Raw genomic sequence first — 22,670 nt, forward strand, 5'->3', positions numbered from 1 at the left:
ATTTGGGTTGATTCCATGTCTTTGTTATTGTGGATAGTGCTGCAATGAACATACGTGTGCATGTATCTTTACTGCAGAGACAAGGTTTTGCCATTTGTCCAGGCTGGTCTTGAACTCTTAGGCTCAAGTGCTCCATCTGCCTTGGTCTCCCAAAGTGCTAGGATTATAGGTGTGAGCCACCACTCTTGACCAGAATCAAATGGTTCTGCTAAAGGCAGATTTTTAAAAGTCAGTTAAAAACAAACAACAAAAAAAAGGCAAGGCAAACAAATTCTTTAACTGACGGGTTTTGTGCCTGAGTTTTCACTCCTTTGGCTAAATGAAGGTTTGGTGGAATTTTTTCCCTCTCTTGTTTCAGTTCTCATGACTCTTCCCTTCAGTGCTCATTGGGAGACTGAAGAAGCTGGTGGAGTCTGAAGGCGCAGCCTTAAATGACTTCTGTTCGTATCTCCTGGGTTGACTAATGCAGGGAGTCCAAGCAGGAGGAGCCCTCTCTGCAAGGGGCACGTGGAAGGGAGTAGGTTCCTTTGAACAAATCACACGGAATCCTGGTGCTGGAATCTGCCCATAAAATGATCTCTGATTTTTCTTTTTCTTTCAGATTCATCCAAGTAGAAAAGGCCCTAGGTGGGGAACAGATTGTCCCAAGTTTACTATTTTTTTTTTTTTTTTTTAAGTTTTGAGTATGGTCTGTCTCTCTCTCTCTCTCTTTTGTTGTTGTTGAGATAGGGTTTCTCTCTGTCACCTAGTTTGGAGTGCAGTGATGTGATCTCGGCTCACTGCAACCTCCACCTTCCGAGTTCAAGTGATTATTCTTCCTCAGCCTCCCAAGTAGCTGAGATTGCAGGCATGCACCACCATGCCCAGCTATTTTTTTTTTTTTTTTGTATTTTTAGTAGAGATGTGGTTTCATCATGTTGGCCAGGCTGGTCTTGAACTCCTGACCTCAGACGATCCAGTGTGGTTTCATCATTGCCAAGTTCTGAGTTCATGGAAAAATTGATCCACTCTTACAAGTGTCATTAATAAAATTATAATTTCAGTTTGTTCTCCCAGAATGGTATGATGGAGAAACTCCAGCTATAACAGTGAAAGCTTTTGATTCTTTTGTCTTAAAGATAATAGTTACATCAAAATCATTTTCCCATGGAGGAACAGGATGGAAAGGTGTAGTTTTGTTTCTAGTGATGTTGCGGATTTGTTTACCTGGATCCTTCCCCAGAAGCAATGAGTAAGCCTTGGAATGTATGCCTTCCACATTTAAAATATTAATAAATCTCAAGTGCCAAGTTATTCTCTCTGTGTGTCTAACATTTCCCTTATCCTGCCATCTAAGGGAAGCTTTCATGCCACGCTTTAATGCCAAGAGCATCTTCTGAGATAAATGGTAACCTCAGCAGAAAAAATGACTCTCCGGTTGTGTTTTGCATATTGACAAATCGGTAGCTCCCACCCTGCCAGCCCTCCATCTCTCTTGGCTTAGTGTGGAGTTACAGCCTCCTGGAGGCCGTGTTCACTCCTGTTCCTCTCCATGGTGGGCTTGTGCCGTGAAGGAGACTGTCGATTAATTAGTTCCAGGGCCTTCTTTCCAGGTGTGGTGTAATCAAGCTCATACTCATCTTTGGAGTTGAGAATCAAGTATGCGTGTGGCTGGGGAGAGCTGAACAGAGAAGCCGCACTGTGTCCCTCTGGGGTGAAATGAGGAAGTGAGAGCGAGAGAGGGCACCAGGTCACAGGTCCATGAGCACGGAGGATGGAGTGATGCTGGGTCGCGTTTCCGGGGAGAGCGAGGTGTGCCTTGGCCATCTCAACCAGGAGGAAATGAAAGCCTTATCATTCCACGTCTTCTCTAACTATGACCTTCTCCCTTTACTGGGATGTTAGACCAGCCTAGAGGCTGGAAATCTTATTTGGGAACTTGTGGTGAAGTTGTAAAGTGAATACTGAACAGGTGGAATGCTTCTGCTTTCTGTGCTAAAGTAACACACAGCTATTGCCCCAGCAAAGAGCAAATGGGTGCATTCTAAAATACAGAAGCGTGGTGATGGAGTGTTGCTTTGACCCACTCAGCCCTCAGTGTTCTGTTTCTTTTTTGGGATAACGGCATTCCAATTTCCTATTAGAAATGATGCGTCCCCTTCCTCCATGAGGTAGGGCTTAGAAGACCTGTCAACCAAAGTGCCTGCTACTCATACAGGTCAGGTTGAGCATGAGACTCCAGGTAGTCAATTACATTCTCTCCTGGGAAGTTTTTTTTTTTTTTTTTTTTTTTTTTTTTTTTTGAAACAGGGTCTCTCTCTGTCACCCAGGCTGGAGTACAGTAGTGGCGCAATGATATCTCACTGTAGCCTCAAACTCCTGGGCTCAAGCAAACCCTCCTGCCTTAGCTTCCTGAGTAGCTAACACGTGCCACCACACCTGGCTAATTTTTTAATCTTTTATAGAGATGGAGTCTTGTTATGTTGCCCAGGCTGGTCTTGAACTCCTGGCCTCAAGTGATCCTCCCATTTCAAGTTCCCAAAGTGCTGGGATTACAAGTGTGAGCCGCTGCACCGGATGCCTCCTGGGACTTTGAGCCTTGAGCGGAGAGAGGTGAGAACAAAGAAGAAGAAAAGCATGGCACTAACTAATTTCAGGGGTCATACTCTGAGAGCAGCGTAGATCGGTCCCTGCTGTCACAGACACAGATTTGCTCAGGTTCTGCCCTGTGCTGAGGATGGCTCCATGGCCTTCTTTTTTGATTCTGGGATCTGGAGCTGCCCTCAGCATTCTGGGACACTCTTCTTCTGCTTAAGTGTCAGTTCCAGTCACTTGCAACCAACCATGACTGATGCAACTAGTTTAAGGGTCTTTCCTGGAATATAACTTTTGCGGGGGGATGGTATTATTGCTAATCTGCCTCCACACAGCAAAGGCTTCTTGGGATGAAGCACACTGATCAGAGGAACTGGAACCCTTCATGTGTGGTAGGTTGTCAGAGAACATTTTGCCTACCCTAATAGACATAGTTACAATAATAATTGGTGATTTTTGATTTTTAAATTCTCTGCCAAGCTTTGTGCTAAGGACACAATACGAATAATGTTTCAATGCTCAGCAATATCTCATGTGATTGACATGGTTAAGTATCATCCCATTTTAGAGGTGAAAAAAAACCTGAAGCCCAGGTGGGAAGTCATTCCATCAAGGTCACCTGGGAAGAGGTGGAGCTGGGATTGGAACTCGGGTCCGCCTGCTGTCTTGATCTTTTCTTGACCCTTCTGATTTTTTTCTGCACTGATTCTCAATTTTATCTCTATGTCTAATTTCAGCAGTTCTCAGCCAGGAGTGATTCTTCTCCCCAGAAGGTGTATGTCAATGCCTGAAGATGCTGCAGTTGTCACACTAGGAGAGAGAGCTGCTCCTGGCATTCTACAGGTAGAGGCCAGGGATGCCGAAAGGCATCCTGTGATACCTGGGTCAGTCCCAGATAAGCGGTCCTGCCCCAAAATATTGGTCATGCCAAGGCTGAGAACACCTGAGCTAAGCCCTTCCTCTGCACGGTTTGAACCAAGAAAAGCATGTAGGGATACCTGTGCTCAAAAATCCAAGCAGGTGAAACCAGAGAGGGAACGAATTGTTTCCCTTGTAATCATTCGTCTTCCTCGGGTTGTTCTCTTCTGTTTTCCTCTTGGTCCTGCTCTTTTGAGAAAAGAACAATGGTGGTTCCCTCCTCCCCCCACTGCCCGCCCCTTCCCTCTGCCACTTTAGAAATGTTTGTGCTGGCTTGGAGTCCTCTAGACATTGCTTATTAATAATTTCCCCTTGGCATCTGCTGCCGCCTCTGTGTTAATGGCTTGAATCAGAGTGAGCCCACGGTGAGGAGGACCACCCCACGTCAGGCGCCTGCTCCTCCAAGGAGTTCAACTCTATTTTTTTTTTTTTTCTGCCCAGAAGGAAGCCTAACTAGGTGAGAGGGAGCTAAGTGCTTGAAGATCACCCAACAGGGCTAAAGACACCACAGGAGCCGTTATGATCTATCAGGTAAATAAATATGCTTTTCCGAAATTGTCTAAAGCTTTATTTATAGAAGGGGCCCAAATGGCCTGGAAGGAAGCTGCTTAAGAAGCTCTTAGCTCTCTGGCAACCCTCACGGAGTTGCACGAAACACTTTAGGGTTGTTTTCTTTGCCTTAATGATGCTGTAAGAAAAGCCAGAATGGCCCCACCCGCTGCAGGAGGGAAACTGGGGAGGCAGTCTTGTCTCCTTGTGGGGCATGAGGCAGGAGATGCCCCGCTTTTCAAAGGCCCCTTCCATCTTCCCACGCCTGGGCTGCAGCCAGGTGAGCTGTAGGAGAGGTGGGTACCTAGCTGCAGCCCAGGGTGTGAGAAGATGCAACGGGCCAGAGAAACCTACTCAAACCTACCGGGGCATGAGCTTGACTCCCAGGGGGAGGTGAGGTGCTGGATCAGAGGGTTTACTGGAGAAAGAAAGGACCCCCAGAAGCCACTTCCCATCACCTAGGAGGGAGCATGCAGCCTTCCGGCCATGCACTGGGATGGCCACCAAGAGGCTGTGCCTGGCTAACTCATGCTTAAAACCGTTATAGCATAGGTTGCCAATGTGAGAAACTCGCCCATCCAAACCCAAAGACTCAGAGACCCAGGGAACAGTGCAAGTGAGACTTGTAATGATCTTGCAAGACTGAATGTTCGATAGGCAGACATACCCAGCACAGTTTCAACAAGCAATGTATTCCTTAAGGTGCAGGTCCCTCCACAGATCCTCACAGGCTGCGTACCCTGGAGTCACAGTCTTCCCAGACGTTGCCTATTGATTGTTGGGTGGGGGCTGTAGGTGTGTTTATTTATTTATTTATTTGGGTTGTCTTGCTGCATTTTGTTGCAACCCACAATGCATCGCAATCCTAGTTAGCTTAGGAGCTCTTTAAGTATTTGACCTGTGACCTAAGTAGCGGGAGATGCTGATAAGAACAGAGAAAAGGAGCTGTTTTGCAAGCTAGTACACTTTCATCTTAGATTAAACTTTCTTGGTTCAGGTAAAGGTGGTTCAGGTGGGGGAAGGGGAAGGCTGACAAGCAGGCATCAGCTATCCAAGCAGGGCCTAGTATATCCTGTTTCTTCTGTAGTTTGCTGACCTAAGCCTACTTAAGGCTCTTTGTCTTAGAAATGGACCCCTGTACACATTATTTCTTTCACCAACTCCAGAAGATTTCACATAAAAATTAAAATTTCTAACTTTAATTTTTTTTTTTTTTTTTTTTTGGTAAAGAGAACATTTGCATTTGGTAGTGCTGGTCTGATTTCACCACATGGCAACAGCTGTCCCCTTAATCCCCTCCACTGGCTGGTGTCCTCTCCAAGTCCCCTTTTGCTGAACCATCAGCCCGGACCATGGAAAAACCCATGTCTGTGGTCCCTGTCCTAGGGAAGCAGCATTTGCTTTCATCATCTTTCTAGAATAGTTAAGGAACAGAACCAAACGGAAAGGGAGGGATTGTGTGATTCTAGAACTAGGTCAGGAGGTGATGCTGGAAGTGACAGACAGCATCGAGAAGGGCTTCCAGGGGTGCAGGGAAATGAACTTGGACTTGAGAGTTGTGTGGGTTAGGCCAGGAGAAGGAGGAGGTTGCTGGGGGAGACGGTGAGGCTGGGAAAGGGCAGAAGGGCAAAGGCATGCAGGTGAGCATGGGCTTGGCTCCCAGGGAAAGGGGAGGTGGTGGAGCAGAGGGTTTGTTGGAGAAAGAAAGGGAGTGTCACCTGAAAACCAGGAGCAGTGTGTTGACATAGTGGGCTAGGCCACATAGTCTCGTAGTCACCTGTCCATCTAGAGGTGTGATGGCAATCAGAGGGGTGGTAGGGAGATGGGATGCAGGAAGTAACAGATATTCTGCCAGCCTTCTTCATAGTCATGAGTCTCCCTTCAGGCCTCAAGGTAATATCAAGATTTCTGGCTCAGAACCTGGTACTCTGAGCTTTAAGTAGCAATGGGGCAAGACAGAAATGATGCAGACTGCATGACTCTAGGAAACCCTGAGCTCCAAAGCCCTGGAGGTGGCCTTAGCATGAGTCATTTGAGGCTGAGGCCTCAGCCTCTTACCAGGGTCTCCTAGGCTCCAGCTTCCCACTTTCTCATCCTCTTCTGGGGGTTATGCAAGGGCTTAGACTCCTGTGTGTCCTGTGGCTGGGGAATTGTTCAAAAGCCAGAGTCCCCGGATAAGTGAATTTTGACTGCCGACTTGACCTGCCCAGGAAAGGTCCATGGGAAATTCAAGGAAGAGTGAATCAGGAGGTTCCCATGGACTCCACTGCAATCCCTGTCTTAGCGTGCTCTGTAAAAACACTTACTACACATGTAAAGCTTATCTCTATTTCTTCAATTAAGCATCACTGTGCTGACTCAGGAACTGAGCAGGATTTGAATACAGTCTTCTGGGATCACCCATTATGAGCCAGACTCCTCAGATCCCAGGAGCTGGAGCAACACCTAGATTTCCTCTTTTTGCTGCATTTTACCATTAAAAAATGGTTTCCCTCTGATGTGACCACCTTCCTGCTCTTAAAACACACAACACACACACACACACACACACACACACACACACACACACGAGGCTTCATAGAAAGTCATTTCTTGGCAAATCATGCATTTACAAAATGCCCATAAAATGGGAATTGCATAGGAGGAGGGCACTTGAAGTTAACAGGGAGTCACAGAAGGGGACCTTTGTGTTTCTGATGGGCTGTGTCATAGGATAGAGCAGATTGCGTCTTTATGCCAAGGAGAAAAACTCCTGACATAAGCTGGGATCAGGTGGGCGGTGGTACAAGCGGGGCTCACCCATCTGAGGAGGTGTTCACCGTGGCGGGAAAATTCAGAGCCCTGGAAACCGTCTGACCTTAGAGATACAGTCAACACAACCCACCTAGGGACAGGCTGGTGTGAGTCCTCCCTTTTTTGTGTGTGTGCCTGCGTCTACAAGGAATACATGCGTGATTTCAGAGACTATTTTTGACCAGAGGAAAAATAAATTGCATGTTACAGGATTTGAACAGATTAAAAACATTACAAAAATGTTCCGCCTCTGCCTCTATTGTATTCTTACTTTATTGCTGGTGATTTCTCCTTTGACTTGCTAACAGGGATGTATTTTTTCTTGGTACTGCCATTACCTCTCCCTGCTTCTTTCCAGGTCACTAATTTTTCTGCTTAGAGTTCATTCTGTTTAGACCGATATGCTGTCTCTTTTAATGAGGTTATTTCTGGGTTATTAGCCTTCCTGTTATATGATACCTTATGTGGAGGGCCTAATTGATGTAAATCAAACACAGCTTGTGGAAGAAAAAAAAAATCAAAGTCATCCTTCAGATATTTGGTGAATCTCGAGGCATCTCAGGATTTCAGCATTTAAAAGTACTTTTTCAACGAGAGGTTACATGTAGCTAATAACACAAATAAATCCTTTCTCATTCGTAAATTAGCAGGTTCAAAGAAGTGGAAACTGAAGGAGAGAATTGGCATTTGGGTTTGCTGAATAAGCTTTAGACAGAAATTAGACTGAAAAGTATCGAGTGGGAGGGGTTTAATTGTATAGTTCAATAACCTTGCCAACATATTTTTATTAAGGCATTCTTACATAAGCCATTGAGCTGTAGGTTAATTTTTACGGTTATTTTCTGGCTGTACTTAGCGAATAGGGATGAAGTGAAGGAAGGAAAGACTTTCCTCTTGAACTCTCATAGGTCTCATTGCCGACCATGGCTTGACAGGGACTTTTGTGGTGCTGTGGTCATCAGAGGGGCCCATTGTTATGTTCACATTAGCAAGAGGAGGATGCTTTTTTCTGATTTTGCTCCTGGACATTAGCTCTGTCACAGGAGATCTAATGTGCGGGCATATTATTTTTATCTCAAAAGAAAGAAAAATATGGTTTGCTCTCTCTTTTCCTTAAGGTCTTGTTCATTCATTATGTTCTCTGCCTGTCTCAGAGAGAAATTGCTCCATGTCTGAAAAGGTGAGGCCAGTGCTGTGTTTCCCAGAGGGAGCGCTTGGGAGACACCTTGTGTCTTTGTGGAGCAGGGGATCTGTTGGGTGGAGGGACTCCCAGTGGATGAGGGTTGCGTGGCAATGGGGAAGGTGGGTTGGGCGTGGCACCCAGGGGCAGTCTTGCTACAGCGGAAGGCATGGGAGTTTTGCAATCAGACCAGGTTAATGCTAACTCGGCCCATTCATAACCATGTGATGCTAGGGAAGGTACTTACCTGGTTAATGACAGCACCTGAAACTCAAAGGTGAACTTATATGAAGTCCTCTGTGGAGGAGGCCACCAACTTAGCTCTCCTGAGATACGCACCTCACCCTTGGTTTGGGAAAATGATCATACCTCCTGCACAGGTTAGCCCAGAGATGTAAATAAAAGCAACCTACCAACTGCCAGACACAGCATAAAATGGTGCGGAGTCTTGACGCCGACCCTCTCAGAAGTCTGGGGAGGGTGCAGGAGGTCATTGCCACTGCGTACTGTTGCCCAGCTTGGTGGTTGGTGGACACTCAGTCCTGGTGGCTCCACCTCATGTTTACACTGGGGTCCAGGCCTGCGATGGCTCTTGCCTGTGGACCAGGACCACCTGTTTACTCTGCCTGAAAAGATGCAGGAACTTGGGAGATGCCAGAACAAGGGAAAGTGGGCCTTTCTCCCAGGGAAGAGGCTGGCTGACCATGGCCACTCAAGAGTCACTGCTGAGCAGAGTGGCCTTGCCAGGCATGAGACATTGCCATATGCCGTCGTAACACCACGCCATGCTGTGTATATATCAGGTAGGCATTTATATGTATGGATGTTACCTCTCTCTATATAGGTATTTATATATACCTGTAAATAATTAACATACTATCTATTTAAATAAATAGGAATATATGTTATCTATATACACACATATATATGTCTATGTAAATGTTCATGTATATGTATATATGTTTGCCTCCCTCATACGTAGAAAAACACCACTACAGAATGGCACACAGCTCTAGGCTGTTGTACCTATAAACATTTCTATTCTAATCTGTATTTACATATATGTTGATGCCTCCATTTATATGTTACATGTTTCTTTATACAGTTAGTGATATTCCTATTTGCGTGGGCATGGATTTATTTCTAGTTAGGTCCTTTCCCAGGCCTGTGTCTGTGATGTGCTCCAGACAACAGCCTGGCTCCACTGTTTCTTCAGGTGCGGCCATGAGGACTCCTCCCTGCCTGCCTGGAGGTGACCTGGTGACCCAGTTGTGAACTTAGCTCGTCAGAGGGTGGGGAATGCTTGGCTCCTTTCATTCTGTCTTTTTTTTTTTTAATTCATTTGCTTACTTATTATTTTTGTGTGTTGGAGGGGAGTCTCATTCTGTCACTCAGGCTGGACTGCAGTGGCATGATCTCAGCTCGCTGCAACCTCTGCCTTGTGGGTTCAAGCGATTCAATATTTTTAGTGGAGACAGTGTTTCGCCACCTTGGCCAGGCTCATCTTGAACTTCTGGCCTTGAGTGATCCACCTGCCGTGTCCTCCCAAAATGCTGGGATTACAGGTATGAGCCACCATGCCTGGCCCATGATTTACTTTATAGTAATTTTCTATCAGAGATCTTAAATTTCAGAGAGAAAAATTCAGAATTTATGTCACTGAATCATGGAGATGGATTTGAAATTCCTCGAGCACTAGGGTTTCTCAAACCTCTTTTTAAATAATCTTGCTTATTCCATACAACATCTATGCAGTTATTCACTTGACATTTTTATTTAAATCACTCTTCTTTAAATTTTTAGAATTTAGTTTTAAAGGAAAGCATATGTCAATTTGGTACCTGGACCTTCATGGTATTTGCCATAAAGAGGGATAATTCTGGGATGGATTAGATATCATTCCCATTGGCCTGCTCTACTGCCCACAAAGGCTGCAATCACACACAAACTCACACTCACACACAGAATACACACACTAGAGAGAACAATGTCTATAACAACACCTACCTATCATGTCCTCCCATACAACACACAGAGTGCACAAGCACAACACAGATGACGCATAGACATGTGACACAAACACACACATGGTACATATAACACACATGACATGCACACAGCACATGTGACACACAGCACAGCACATGTGACAAATAACACATGTTATAAAGGACATGCACAACAAACACACCAATTGCACACCCATCAGACGTTCACAGCACACTCACAAACCCATCATACACACACAACACAAAGTCTTACACCTCCTGCAATGCTAGCATACAACACACACAATGAACATTCTCATAGCTACATATTCATATATGTAATATTTTTTCTTAGCTAAAAACCTAGGGGTAGAAATGTTGGGTTATAGAGTATGCGTGTTTTTAAATTTAGCTGTTCTGCAGAGTGGTTGTATCTATTTGTATAATCTCCAGCAGCCTATTTTAATTCCTATTGCCAATGCTTGATATCGCCAGACTTTCTAATATCATGTCATTTTGGAGGAGGGTATTGGTGTGTCATCATAGTTTTAAATTGCATTTCTCTGATTAATACAAGACCATTTTTGTAAATGGTTGCTTTGCGTTTCTTTTTCTATTGGTCTGATTCTCTCTTTTTGAATTTTTAAACATGATTAAAATATTCTGGACCTAACTATTTCTATCCAGATACAAATGTATATGTGTCTGTGTGTATGTTGTGTGTATTGTGTTTTGTGTGTGTGTGTTGTTGTAATACGTTTTTCTAGTCTATGGCTTATCTATTCATTCTTTAACAATGTCTTTGAATATACAGAAGCATTTCAAGAGTTGAAGTGCGAAAGAAACTCATGATGTAGGTTGTGGCACTCTGAATTTTCTCTGGTGCTCTGTGATGTATACCTGGGAAGGTGATTCAGACCAAGTGGATAGAGGAAAACCCATTGGAGGCCACTAGCTACAACAAATCACGGAGAGAAGTTGATGGTTTGAACTGAAGATAAGGAAATAAAAGTGGAGAAAAGGGAGTATTTTCAAAAGGTATCTTGGAGGGAGTTCATGGAAGTGAGAAAGAAGTAGGTGACAAAAATGACTACGGGTTTATGGTTTAAGAAAATCGAATGAAACAAGTAAAAATAGCAATATATTGTGAGGACAGAGCTGGGCGATAGTTAGAGAAGGGTGGAGGGACTTAGGAAAGAACTTTTATAGTAGGGGACTTAATTTTATCTAAATGTATGGTGGGAAGGAACCAGTGCCCACAGAAACAATAATGGATTGCATAATTTTTCTAAATTAGAGTTTCTCAACTCTGGTTGTGCATTCAAATTTCCTGGAGAACTTTGAAAAAATGTTGATGTCCAAGCTTTTATTCCTACCCTCCACAGTTTCTTTCTGGAGGGAGGCTGGGGCATGGGGTGTGTGTGTGTGTGTGTGTGTGTGTGTGTGTGTGTGTGTGTGTGTATGTGTGTGTGCTTTCAACAAAAGCTCACTAGGTGACTCAAATGTGCAGCCAGGATTAAGAACCACTGTCTTAGAAGACAGAAGAGGCTGAGATCCCAACTAGAGGTGGATTAGTTGGTCTTAGGTGCAAGAGGAGTTGCTCACTGCAACAGGAGGGAAGAAGGGAAGATCAGAACAGATGCAGAATGTTTGAAAGTTTGATGATGGAATGTTAAGGAGGGCACCCATGATTGGTTTATATTTTCAGGAATCTTTACACAACGTGACCCCTATAATTCTTAGCCAAGCCAAATGAGAGATTGTTAGATAAGGCAATTTGGGGGACATAAAGACTTCTTCTTATTACCATCTTCATATTGGTTTTACTATGAAATTAATAATTTGCAATCAACTAGTACTAGCGTTTGGGGATGCTAGGACTTCTAGATCTACTAAGGTAGATTGATGGGGACTACTAACATGTTTTTCTTTGGAGAATTAGAAATGGAATTTTCTGATAATTCCACTAGAAGCTGAACATTATTGGTTGCATTTTACTTTTCCTGCTTAAAAATTTAGAAATAAACTAATTTATATTCCCACCAGCACTGTAAAAGCATTCCTAATTCTCTGCAACCTCACCAGCATCTGTTGTTTCTTAATTTTTTAATTATCACTGTTCTGACTGGCATGAGATAGTATCTCATTGTGGTTTTGATTTACATTTCTCTAATAATCAGTGAGGTTGAGCTTTTATTCATATGTTTGTTGGTTGAATGTATGTCTTCTTTTGAGAAGTGTTTCATTTCCCCACATTTTAATGGGGTTGTGGATATGCTCATTGCAGCACTATTCACAATAGCAAAGACATGGAATCAACCCAAATGCCCATCAGTGATAGACTGGATAAAGAAAATATGGCATATATATACCATGGAATACAATGCAGCCATAAAAGAATGAGATCATATCCTTTGCAGGAACATTATGAAGCTAGAAGCCATCATCCTCAGATTGATGCAGGAACAGAAAACCAAACACCTCATGTTCTCACTTACAAGTTTGAGCTGAACAGTAAAGAACACATGGACAGTGCGAAGGGAACAAAACACACTAGAGCCTGTTTGGGGGGTCTTGAGGGAGAGCATTAGAGTAAAGAGCTAATGCATGCTGGGCTTAATACCCGGGTGATGGGTTGATAGGTGCAGCAAACCATCCTGACACTTGTTTACCTGTATAACAAAGCTGCATGTCCTGCATGTGTACCCAGGAACATTTAAAAAAGATTTTAGAAACAGATTTTTCCAGTCTTTTAAAATTATTGATCAACATGGTTGGAAAATTTGATCTGAAGAGGCTCAAACCTTGATGTTACTGGTGCAAATGGCTGTAGTGTTAAAGGTAGTGAGTTTCTTGAGATGCTTGTAATAGCCCCTTGCTGAGAGATTTCTTTGTCTATGGTTCTGTAAGTTTGAGATTCTGGAGAGGATTTTGACTGGGCTTGAGGAAAAAATGGGAAGGACCTTTGCTGACCAAATGTAGTGAACAGTTTGAGCATTTGCTCTTTCAAGTGTATGAACCAGCTGGCACTTAGAGCCAGGGCAATATCAAAATTTAATGGAAACTTAATAAACTTTCAAACCAGAGAAGTGTTTACACTACTCAGAAAGAGATGTTTGAACTGCTATGTCTGCCTGGCTGTGGAAGAGAAGTGGTACTGCCATTCACTTGGGAACTATCTTTAGTAATAAATTTGGATGAGATTCCATCTGGTTTTCTTATCTATTCTTTTTATATAGTGCAATGTTGCAGGTGCAAGAGAATGTGTTTGAAGAAAAAAATGCATATGAAACTACATTAGACTAGAGTTTGCCATTTCATTCTCTTGGCAGGATAGCAGCTGCAAAATGAGTTTTTGGGGCTGAGGGAAAGGGTTCATTCTGAGGACTGCAATTAATGAGCAGGAGTTTGCCAAAAAGAGAGGATTACCGGTTAAGATTTTAAAAGTTGTATTGCTGTGTAATTAATGTACAGTGAAATGCATAGATCTTAATTAACCAGTTTGATCAGTTTTGAAAAATGTGCACACTAGAGTGACACACATCCATATCAAGACATAGTCCATTTCCACCCTCCAGAAAGTTCTTTCATGTCCCTTCCCAGTACATTCTTAGCCCTTCTCTCCAAAGAAAATCATAGTTCTGATTTCTGTCATCACAGATTCATAATATCTGTTTTAGAACAGTCACATAAGTGGAATCATACAATATGCATTATTTTGTCTGTCTTCTTTAGTAAGAATGATGGTTTTGAATTCTTCCATATTTTGCATGTATTAGTATCTTTTTTTAAAAAAAAATCACTGGGTAGTACACTTTGTATGAAAATACCACAGTTTATTTGTCTGTTCTATTGCTGATGGATACTTGGGTTGCTTTTCTTTTTTGTTGTTGTTGCTGCTTCTATTAACATTCTTATACAAGATTTTGGGGGACATATATTTTAACTTCTCTTAGATAAATGTCAAGGAATGCAATCCTGGGTCATGGGGCGTGTGTATGTGTAATTTTATAAGAAACCGCCAGAGAACTGTCCAAAATGGCTGTGCCGTTTTACTCTACCAGCATCTATCCATGTAGGAGAATTCCAGGTGCTCCTCATTCTCAACATTTGGTACGGTCACTCCTTTCAACTGTAGCCATTCTAACGTTTGAAGTGGTGTTTCATTAGAGTTTTAATGTCTGTGTTCCTGATAAAACTGGCCATTCCTATAGCTTTGTGAAATGTATGTTGAAATCTTTTGCTCTGTCTCATTGAGTATGACTTCTTTATATTCTAAATATAAGCCATTTGACACATTTGACACTCTCCTTGTCTTTGGCTATCCAGTTTATTTATTTATCAATATCCTGTGATAAGTGAACGTTTTTAATTTTGATGGAGTTGATTTTTTTTTCTATTATATGGTTTTTTTTCCCCCCTAAGAAATCTTGGCCTGCCTTGAAGTCATAAAAATACTCTCTTATGTTTTCTTCTAGGAGCTCTGTCGTTTTAGCTTTTAGGTTCAGGTCTACAGTTTACTTTGAATTAATTATTGTCTGTGGTGGAGGACAGGAGTAAAGATTATTATTTTTTCTATACAGATATTGAGATGTTTCAGACATTTCAACAATAGTTTTGTTGAAAAGACTATTATTGCAATAAGAATCACTTCGGTGCCTTTGTCAAACATCTATTGACCTTATAGATGTGAATCTATTTCTAGATTCTTTACTGTGTTCCATTGATTTTTTTTTTAAATCTCTCCTTACACAAAAAACCACAGTACCTTTTCTATTATTACTTTATAAAAAAATCTTGAAAGCCTTTGTTCTTCTTTTTCAAATTTGCTTTGGCTCTACTACATGTATTTTTATATAAATTGTAGAAACAGCTTTTCAATTTCCTTTTTAAAAAGGCTTCTTGGATTTTGCTTGGCATAGAATTGAATCAATAGATCAATTTGGGAAGAAATGACATCTTGGAAGTATTGAGAATTTCAGTTCATGAAGTAGGTACAGATCTTTATTTAGATATTTTAAAATTTCTCTTAGAGATTATATGTTGTTTTCATGTAAATTTCTTGTACAGCTATTGCTAAATTTATCTCTAAGTATTTTATGTCTATTGAGTATGATTTTTTAAATTGTATAATCTAATTTTTTATTGCTATTATATAGAAATATAATTTATTTTGATTATTTACAGTGTGTATTGTGACATTGCTAAGTTCATGATTAGTTCAGGTAGTATTCATCTTTTTGTAATTTGCTTAGGATTTTCTTCCTATATAAAAATGACTGGGACTTTCAATACAAGGAGAAGAAACCTCCTTGCCTTTCTTCTGATTAGCTGAAAATCTGATCAGTTGTCTAAGTTGAAGTAACTTTGTTAGTTGTGAATCTGTAGTAATGTCTCCTATTTTATTTCTGATGATGAATATGTGTTTGTGTTTTTCTTGATCAGTCTTACTAGAAGCATATAAGTTTTATTTACCATTTCAAAGAAATAATCTACTTTATTGATTACCTTTGATATCTATTATTTCCTTCCTTCCTTCCTTCCTATTAATTTTTATTTAATTTGTCTTTCTTTTTCTAGCCTTCGATGTTGGGAAGATTAGATTTTTTATTTTAAATCCTTTCCATTTTTCTAATATAAGCAATTAAAGGTATACAATTACTTCAAGTACTACCTTATATATATCTCATAAATTTTAAAATATTATGTATTTATTACTGTTTCATCTAAAATATTTTAAAATTTACCTTGTACTTTTTTTGATTCATGGAATATTTGGAAGATTTTATTTAACTTTCCAATGCAGTAGTGTTTTAGAAAACATATTTTATATTTGTTAACTTCTATTTTAACTCTATTTAATTACATCATAGAGAAAATACAATACTATTTCAACACATAATATTTATTGTGTCTTCTTTAATTTCTTAACAGATGGTTTGTCTTGGTGAATGTGCCATGTGTACTTGAAATAAATATGTATGTTTCTCTTGGACATATACAGCTCAATAAGGTTAAATTGTTTAATATTCAGATATTCTTTTGCCTTACAGTTGTTTTGTCTATTTGTTATTAACTACTGGAGCAAGAATAGTCTTCAGTTGTAATCTTAAATTTGTCTATTTCTTCCAGTGGTTTTGTTAAATTTGCCTAATGTATTTTTTTTTTTTTTTTTTCCTTGAGATGGAGTTTCGCTCTTGTTACCCAGGCTGGAGTGCAATGGCATGATCTCGGCTCACCACAACCTCCGTCTCCTGGGTTCAAGCAATTCTCCTGCCTCAGCCTCCTGAGTAGCTGGGACTACAGGCGTGTGCCACCATGCCCAGCTAATTTTTGTATTTTTAGTAGAGATGGGGTTTCACCATGTTGACCAGGATGGTCTCGATCTCCTGACTTTGTGATCCACCCGCCTCAGCCTCCCAAAGTGTTGGGATTATAGGCGTGAGTCACCGTGCCCAGCCCTGCCCAGTGTATTTTAAATAACTGTTCATATGTTGATTCATTTAGGCTTTTTATGCCTTCTTGATTAATTGATACTTTATCAGTATAAAATGTCCCTCTTTATCTTGATGAATAGTCTTTGTCTTGAAGTCTACTTTGCTTATAATATAGTTGTATTTTCTTTTTCATGCATGTTGTTTACATGCCTTTTTACCTCCTTTTACTTTTAACTTACCTATTTCTTTATACTTAAAGAGTATTTCTTGTATACACACTTACCATATTGTTTGTGATTATATTTTAAATATAACATTAATAACATTTAATATTATTATTGGCATGGTTGGCTTTAAGTCTACCATTATATTTATTTTCTATTCGCTTATTGCTCCTTTTTTCCACTTTTGGGTAGAAATTTCCAGCGTTTTTTCCCTCTCTATTTGTTTTTGTCAAAATCTCTTTGTTAGTTTTAGCAGCTTAGCGTACTTACCATAATCACCGTCTCATTCTCACTATTATTGTCATACATTTTACTTCTACATATGTTAAAATGCTGCAGTACGATGTTATTGTCTTTCTTCTAATAATCAAATGTAGTTTAAGGAGTTAAGAAATGAGGAAAACATATTTTATATTTAATCCATATATTTGCCATTTCTAGGTCTTTTATTCCTTCATGTAGACTCTATGCCTTCATGTTGCAATGTTCTATCAGCTCCTTTCAGCCTGAAGAAGTATCTTAAACATTTCTGTGTAGCAGATCAACTTGTGATTATTCTCTTCGTTTTGGTCATCTAAAAAGTCTTTATTTTTCTTTCCATTTTGAGGGGTATTTCCACTGGATATATGTTTCTAGTTTGACAGGATTTTCTTTCAGCTTTTTAAAGGTGTTGCTCCATTGTCTTTGGCTTGCAATATCTCTGATAGGGGAGAAAGATATTATTATCTTTTTTTTTCTATAAGTAAGAGTCTTTTCCCCTGCTGTGTCTTAGTCCATTTTGTGTTACTATAAAGGAATACCCGAAGCTGGGTAATTTATAAAAAAAAAAAAAGAGGTTAATTTGGCTCATGAATCTGGTGGCTGAGAAGTTCAAGACTGGGCATCTGTATCTGATGAGGACCTCAGGCTGCTTCCATTCCTGGCAGAAGACAGAGCCATTGTGTGCCAAGATCACGTGGAGAGAGGGGAAGCAAGGGATAGAACAGGTGCCAGGCTCTTTTTAACAACCAGTTCTTTAAGGACATACTAGAGGTAGAACTCACTCACTTTGAGAAAGGGCACTAATCAATCCATGAGGAATTTGCTCCCATGACCCAAACACCTCCCATTAGCCCCACCTCCAAGATTGGGAATCAGATTTCAACATGAGATTTGGAAGAAACAGACATCCAAACCATTGCACTCTGGTTCCCCTAATAATTTTCCTCTTCATCATGAATTTACAGCAATTAGAATATAATGTTTATTGGTGTGATTTACTTTGATTTTATCCAAGATCATTGAGCTCTTGAATCTGAGGTTTTATATATTTTGACTCAATGTGAGATATTTTCAGTCATTATTTCCTCAGATATTTTTATCTGTACACTATTTCTCTCATCTTCTTTTGGGATTTATGTTTCACTTATTTTAGAATACTTGATATTGAGTTTCAGGTTACAGAAGCTCTTTTCATTTCTTATGACAACATGCCCCATACCCAATGTAATTATTGGAGGAAATTCAATGTTTGCGTAGTACATAATAGTATGATTGTGTAGTAATTTACTTATTATAATAAGAAGCTTCCACCATAGATCCCCCAAATCTCACCTCCTGGTATTCCCACTCATATGGAATCCCTTCCTCTTGAGTGGGGGCTGGACTTAGCAATTTGCTTCTAATGAGTAGAACACAGAAAAATGAATGGGAAATCACTTCTATGATTAGGTTATGAAATACTGCCTGCAGTCTCTTGCACTCTCTCATCTTGCTCATTATGATGATGGGAGCTGCAATATGGAGAGGCCCACATAGCAATAAACTGAGGGAAGACTCTTAAAACAGCCAGAGAGGAACTGAGACCCTTGGAACTGAATCCTCCCAACAACCATGTAAATGAGCTTGAATGTAGATTCTTCTTTAGCTGAACCTTCAGAGGAAACCCCAGCCTCAGCTGCCACCTGAGAGCAGTTTTGTGAGAGACACCCATTTAGAGGATCCAGAGGAGCCACACCCAGATATCATACACATTGTGATATAATAAATGCTGTTTTACTGATTCATTACATTTTGCAGTAATTTGTTACACAGCAATAGATAACAAATGCATGATTTCTGCCTACTATTTTCGGACATGCCTCCTTCCCCTTTTATTTGCTGTTATAAGTAATGCTGCACTGAATAGCCTGGAGAATATAGCTTCATCTTCAGGAATTTATTTACACAAGTGGCATTGGTAAGTCAAAATGTCTGAGCAGGGCTCAGTTTGGTAGTGTATATAACAAAAGTTTGGAATAAAATGAAGAAGATTAACATGGCCTCTACACAAAGAGAACATACAGATTCATGAAGTGCTCTCTCTGTATATTTTTTACAAAGGCTTAAAAGCCATTCAGTGGATGAAGGATAGTGTTTTCAACAGTGGTGTTCTGTATCTTGATTGCAGTGATAAATATTAATACATGAACCTACACATGGGATTAAATGGTATAGAGCTACACACACACACACACACACACACACACACACACACGTGCGCGCACACACACCAGTGAACACAAGTAAAACTGGGCACATCTGAATGGGGGTGCTGAGTTGCGTCAACGTCAGTATATCAGGTTGTGATATTATACTGTAGTTTACAATATGCTGTCACTGGGGGAAACTAGGAATAGAGTATATATGATCTGTGATCACTCTGTATTATTCCTTCCAACTAAATGTGAATCTATAGTCATCTCAATAAGTATTGTAACTTTTAAATGGGATGGGCATTTTTATTATTCATTTATTTATTGTTTATTTATTTGTCTTGATTGTAGAGATGGCAGATCTCATTGTGTTTCCCAGGCTGGTCTGGAATTCCTGGGCTCAAGCAATCTTCCCGCATCAGGCTCCCAAAGTGCTGGGGTTTCAGACATGAGCCACCAAGCCAGACCAAGATGAGTATTTTTATAATTTCAAAATACATGAACACATTTTTACCCAAAGAAGAGCACGATTTATAATTCTACTCCCTGTCAGAATGAGCATGCTCACTATTGTGGCTTTAATAATTTTTGGCCCATTATAGTATGACAGGGAATTATGTGAAACCAACAATAAGGAGGATAAGTGAGCTTTTTAAGTATTATTTTTAAGAGGCAGGGTATTTATTGCCCAGGCTGGAATGCAGTGGGTTGATCATAGCTGACTGTAACCTTGAACTCCTGGGCTGAAGCAATCCTCCTGTCTTAGACTCCCAAGTAGCTAGGCCTACAGGTATGCTCTATTATACCTGGCCAATTTTTAATTCTTTTGTTGGGGTGGGATTCCACTATATTGCTCAGGCTAGTCTTGAACTCCTAGCCTGAATTGATCCTCCTATCTTGGATTTCCAAAGAACTGAGACTATACCTGTGAATCACTGTGCTCTGCCCGTTGTTTTATGCTGATAAAAAATTTGCTTAACCAAGAATACATAAGAATACATGAAGAACCACATAATTCTAGTATAATTAATGAGATCTTAATTCCTTGTGCAATGTGGCACAAAATTATATCAAGTAAAACTACATGACAGGCTGGGTGCGGTGGCTCACGCCTGTAATCCCAGCACTTTGGGAGGCCAAGGCGGGTGGATCACCTGAGGTCGGGAGTTTGAGACCAGCCTGGCCAACATGGCGAAACCCTGTCTCTACTAAAAATACAAAAAAAATAAAAAATAAAAAATTAGCCAAGCCTGATGGTGCATGCCTGTAATCCCAGCTACTGGAGAGGCTGAGGCAGGAGAATCACTTGAACCTGGGAGGCAGAGGTTGCAGTGAGCCGAGATCGTGCCATGCACTCCAGCCTGGGTGACAGAGTAAGACTCCATCTCAAAACAACAACAATAATAGCAATAACACTGTAAGCTACATGACAATAATGTGGCATTCTCCTCTCAGAATACTCAACAGATCAGGCAAATAATAAAAGCAGAGACAATTTTAAAACATTACAGACAAGGCTGATTCTCTAAATCTAAATCTACATATATCTGTGTCTATGTAGTTATATCAAATAACAAAACTAAGCAGTCTTCAACATCCATGGGATATTGAGAATTACGATCACAGAGACACCCACATGGCTTTGAAAATCCTAAAGAATATAACTAATTTCAAATCCCTTGACCTCAATATAGCAGAATTAGAAAAAAAGGAAGATCTTAGGCAAAAAATTTTACCCAATTGTAATTTAAAGATTCATCCTAAATACTTGTGAATTAATGAGGAAAACAAAACTGAATATTTTCCTCATTTATAAACACTAAACATTGAAGATAAATGATGGAAACATTCCATGGAAGAGGCTAGAAAATGAACACGACATTTAAGAAAAAAATCTGTGGTGGACTGCGAAACTGGAGGCAAATTACGCCTCTTGTTGGCGTCCAAGCTGTCCAAGCTCTTAGCATCATCAAGTTTCTACACTGACTCTGAACTTGGCCTTGGGACCTGCTTTAGCCAATGGAACAGTTGAAAACATAGCATAGGCAGACTTGAAAAGCACACTCTATCTCAGTCTCTTGTCGTGGCCACCATGTGAAGAAGCCAGGGTTAGGCTGTTGCTTGGTGAGAGGTATGTGGCTCCGTCACCCTTGTCACCCTGGCCAATGGCCTGCCAGCTGCCAGTTGTATGACTGAGGGTATCTGAGTTCTTCCAGCCATCAGCCCACTCACCGGCTGATCTTGAATGCCTGAGTGAGCCTAGCGATGATTAGCTGAGGCTGCCTGAACCACTCAGCCCACCCACAGAGTCGTGAGCAAACTAAATAGTGGCTGTTTTTAAGCTGCTGAGTTTTGGGGGTGGTTTGTTACACAGCAAAAGCTGTGGCATGAAAACATAAGGTTAAGACACAGAGGCAGTTGCTGCACAAAGTTACAGGTTGTGTCACTGCTCTCCCATCATCTGTGCTAATGAAATAAAGTCAGTGCAAAGCAAGCGATCTATAACTGTGTGGAGGGAGCCGCAGAATTCTAAGAAGGGTGACAGAGCTGGGCTGAGAGCAGAGAATATCCCCCAGGCCTGGACTCTGTGCAAGCATTTCTTCTTCCTTCTGTACCTAGGCATGGAATTCACCCTGGTGACATAGATCTGTTCCACACCAGGTCATGAGCCACGTTGTCTGAAACTGGGAGAATCAATGAGGCAATCATCATAAGCCTCATGGCCCTCACTCGTGGGTCAGGGCTGTGGGTTCTCAATGCAGTGAGTCCTATAGCTAAAGGGACACAGGTCAGGCAATGAAAGCAGCCTTTGCAATGAGAAGCTGAGCTGAAACACAAGTCAGTCAGTGCAGACCGCAGGGCCAGGCAGCACACACAGTATAGGTCCTCTATGCATGTTTGAATGAAAGTGTACACATTGTAAACGTAACGTGCGCATAGGTGTGGTGATGCTTGTGTGTCTGGGATTACCCTGTGAGTGATTCTTCAGGTGTCCCTGGGCAGGGGAACCTGAAATCCTTAGCAGATGGGGTTGCCCAGCCGGCTGGCTTAGTCTCAAGCCATCTGAACGGAAGTCAAGGATTTCTGCAGGGACCTGTTCTTCCACAGGTGTTCCTGCAGCATCGTAAACAAGATGGAAGGGACAAGCCACATCTGTCTGTTTGCAATAAAAACAAACCCTTAAGAACAGACAAGATGGCACAGAGGCACCACATCTGTTGCAAGGGGACCAGCGGCCACTGACAGTTTTTATCTGGCTTTGTTTGTGCAGCTGGGAGGCGGGCCTGATGGGAGATGGCAGGGTTTGTCTTCTGAGTCCCAGAAGCACAGGAGCAATTAGAGGCTTGTCTGGCCCCGAAAGGTCAGGAGCTGTACCATTCCTTTCCAAGGGGGCTGGTGACCTCTCTATGGCCTGCAATGATCACTCAGCTCATATACACAGTCCCCAGGGCCCCCTCACCCATGCCTCCACATGTTCATGTGCTTAAGAAATTGGGAAAGACCACAGGAATCCGAAGAGAGGGCAGGGTGGTACAGCAACAGTCAACAGCCAA

The 22,670-nt window shown here is 41.2% G+C and overlaps 1 long non-coding RNA gene across 2 annotated transcripts in view; it reads left to right on the forward strand.

Annotated features, from left to right (window-relative positions):
• The first annotated feature begins 2,408 nt into the window (after positions 1–2,408).
• Positions 2,409–22,670, forward strand: part of LOC141581005 (uncharacterized) — a 94,445-nt gene continuing 74,183 nt past the window's right edge. Inside the window, exons 1-3 of one of the 2 annotated variants that reach the window (XR_012513400.1) lie at positions 2,409–2,592; positions 3,312–3,417; positions 3,934–4,023. This is a non-coding gene — a long non-coding RNA (uncharacterized LOC141581005). The remainder of the gene's footprint in view (positions 2,593–3,311; positions 3,418–3,933; positions 4,024–22,670) is intronic. The other variant, XR_012513401.1, reaches the window with a different exon arrangement.

This window comes from Saimiri boliviensis, chromosome 14 (genome assembly GCF_048565385.1).
Source record: "Saimiri boliviensis isolate mSaiBol1 chromosome 14, mSaiBol1.pri, whole genome shotgun sequence".
NCBI classification, from domain to species: Eukaryota; Metazoa; Chordata; class Mammalia; order Primates; family Cebidae; genus Saimiri; species Saimiri boliviensis.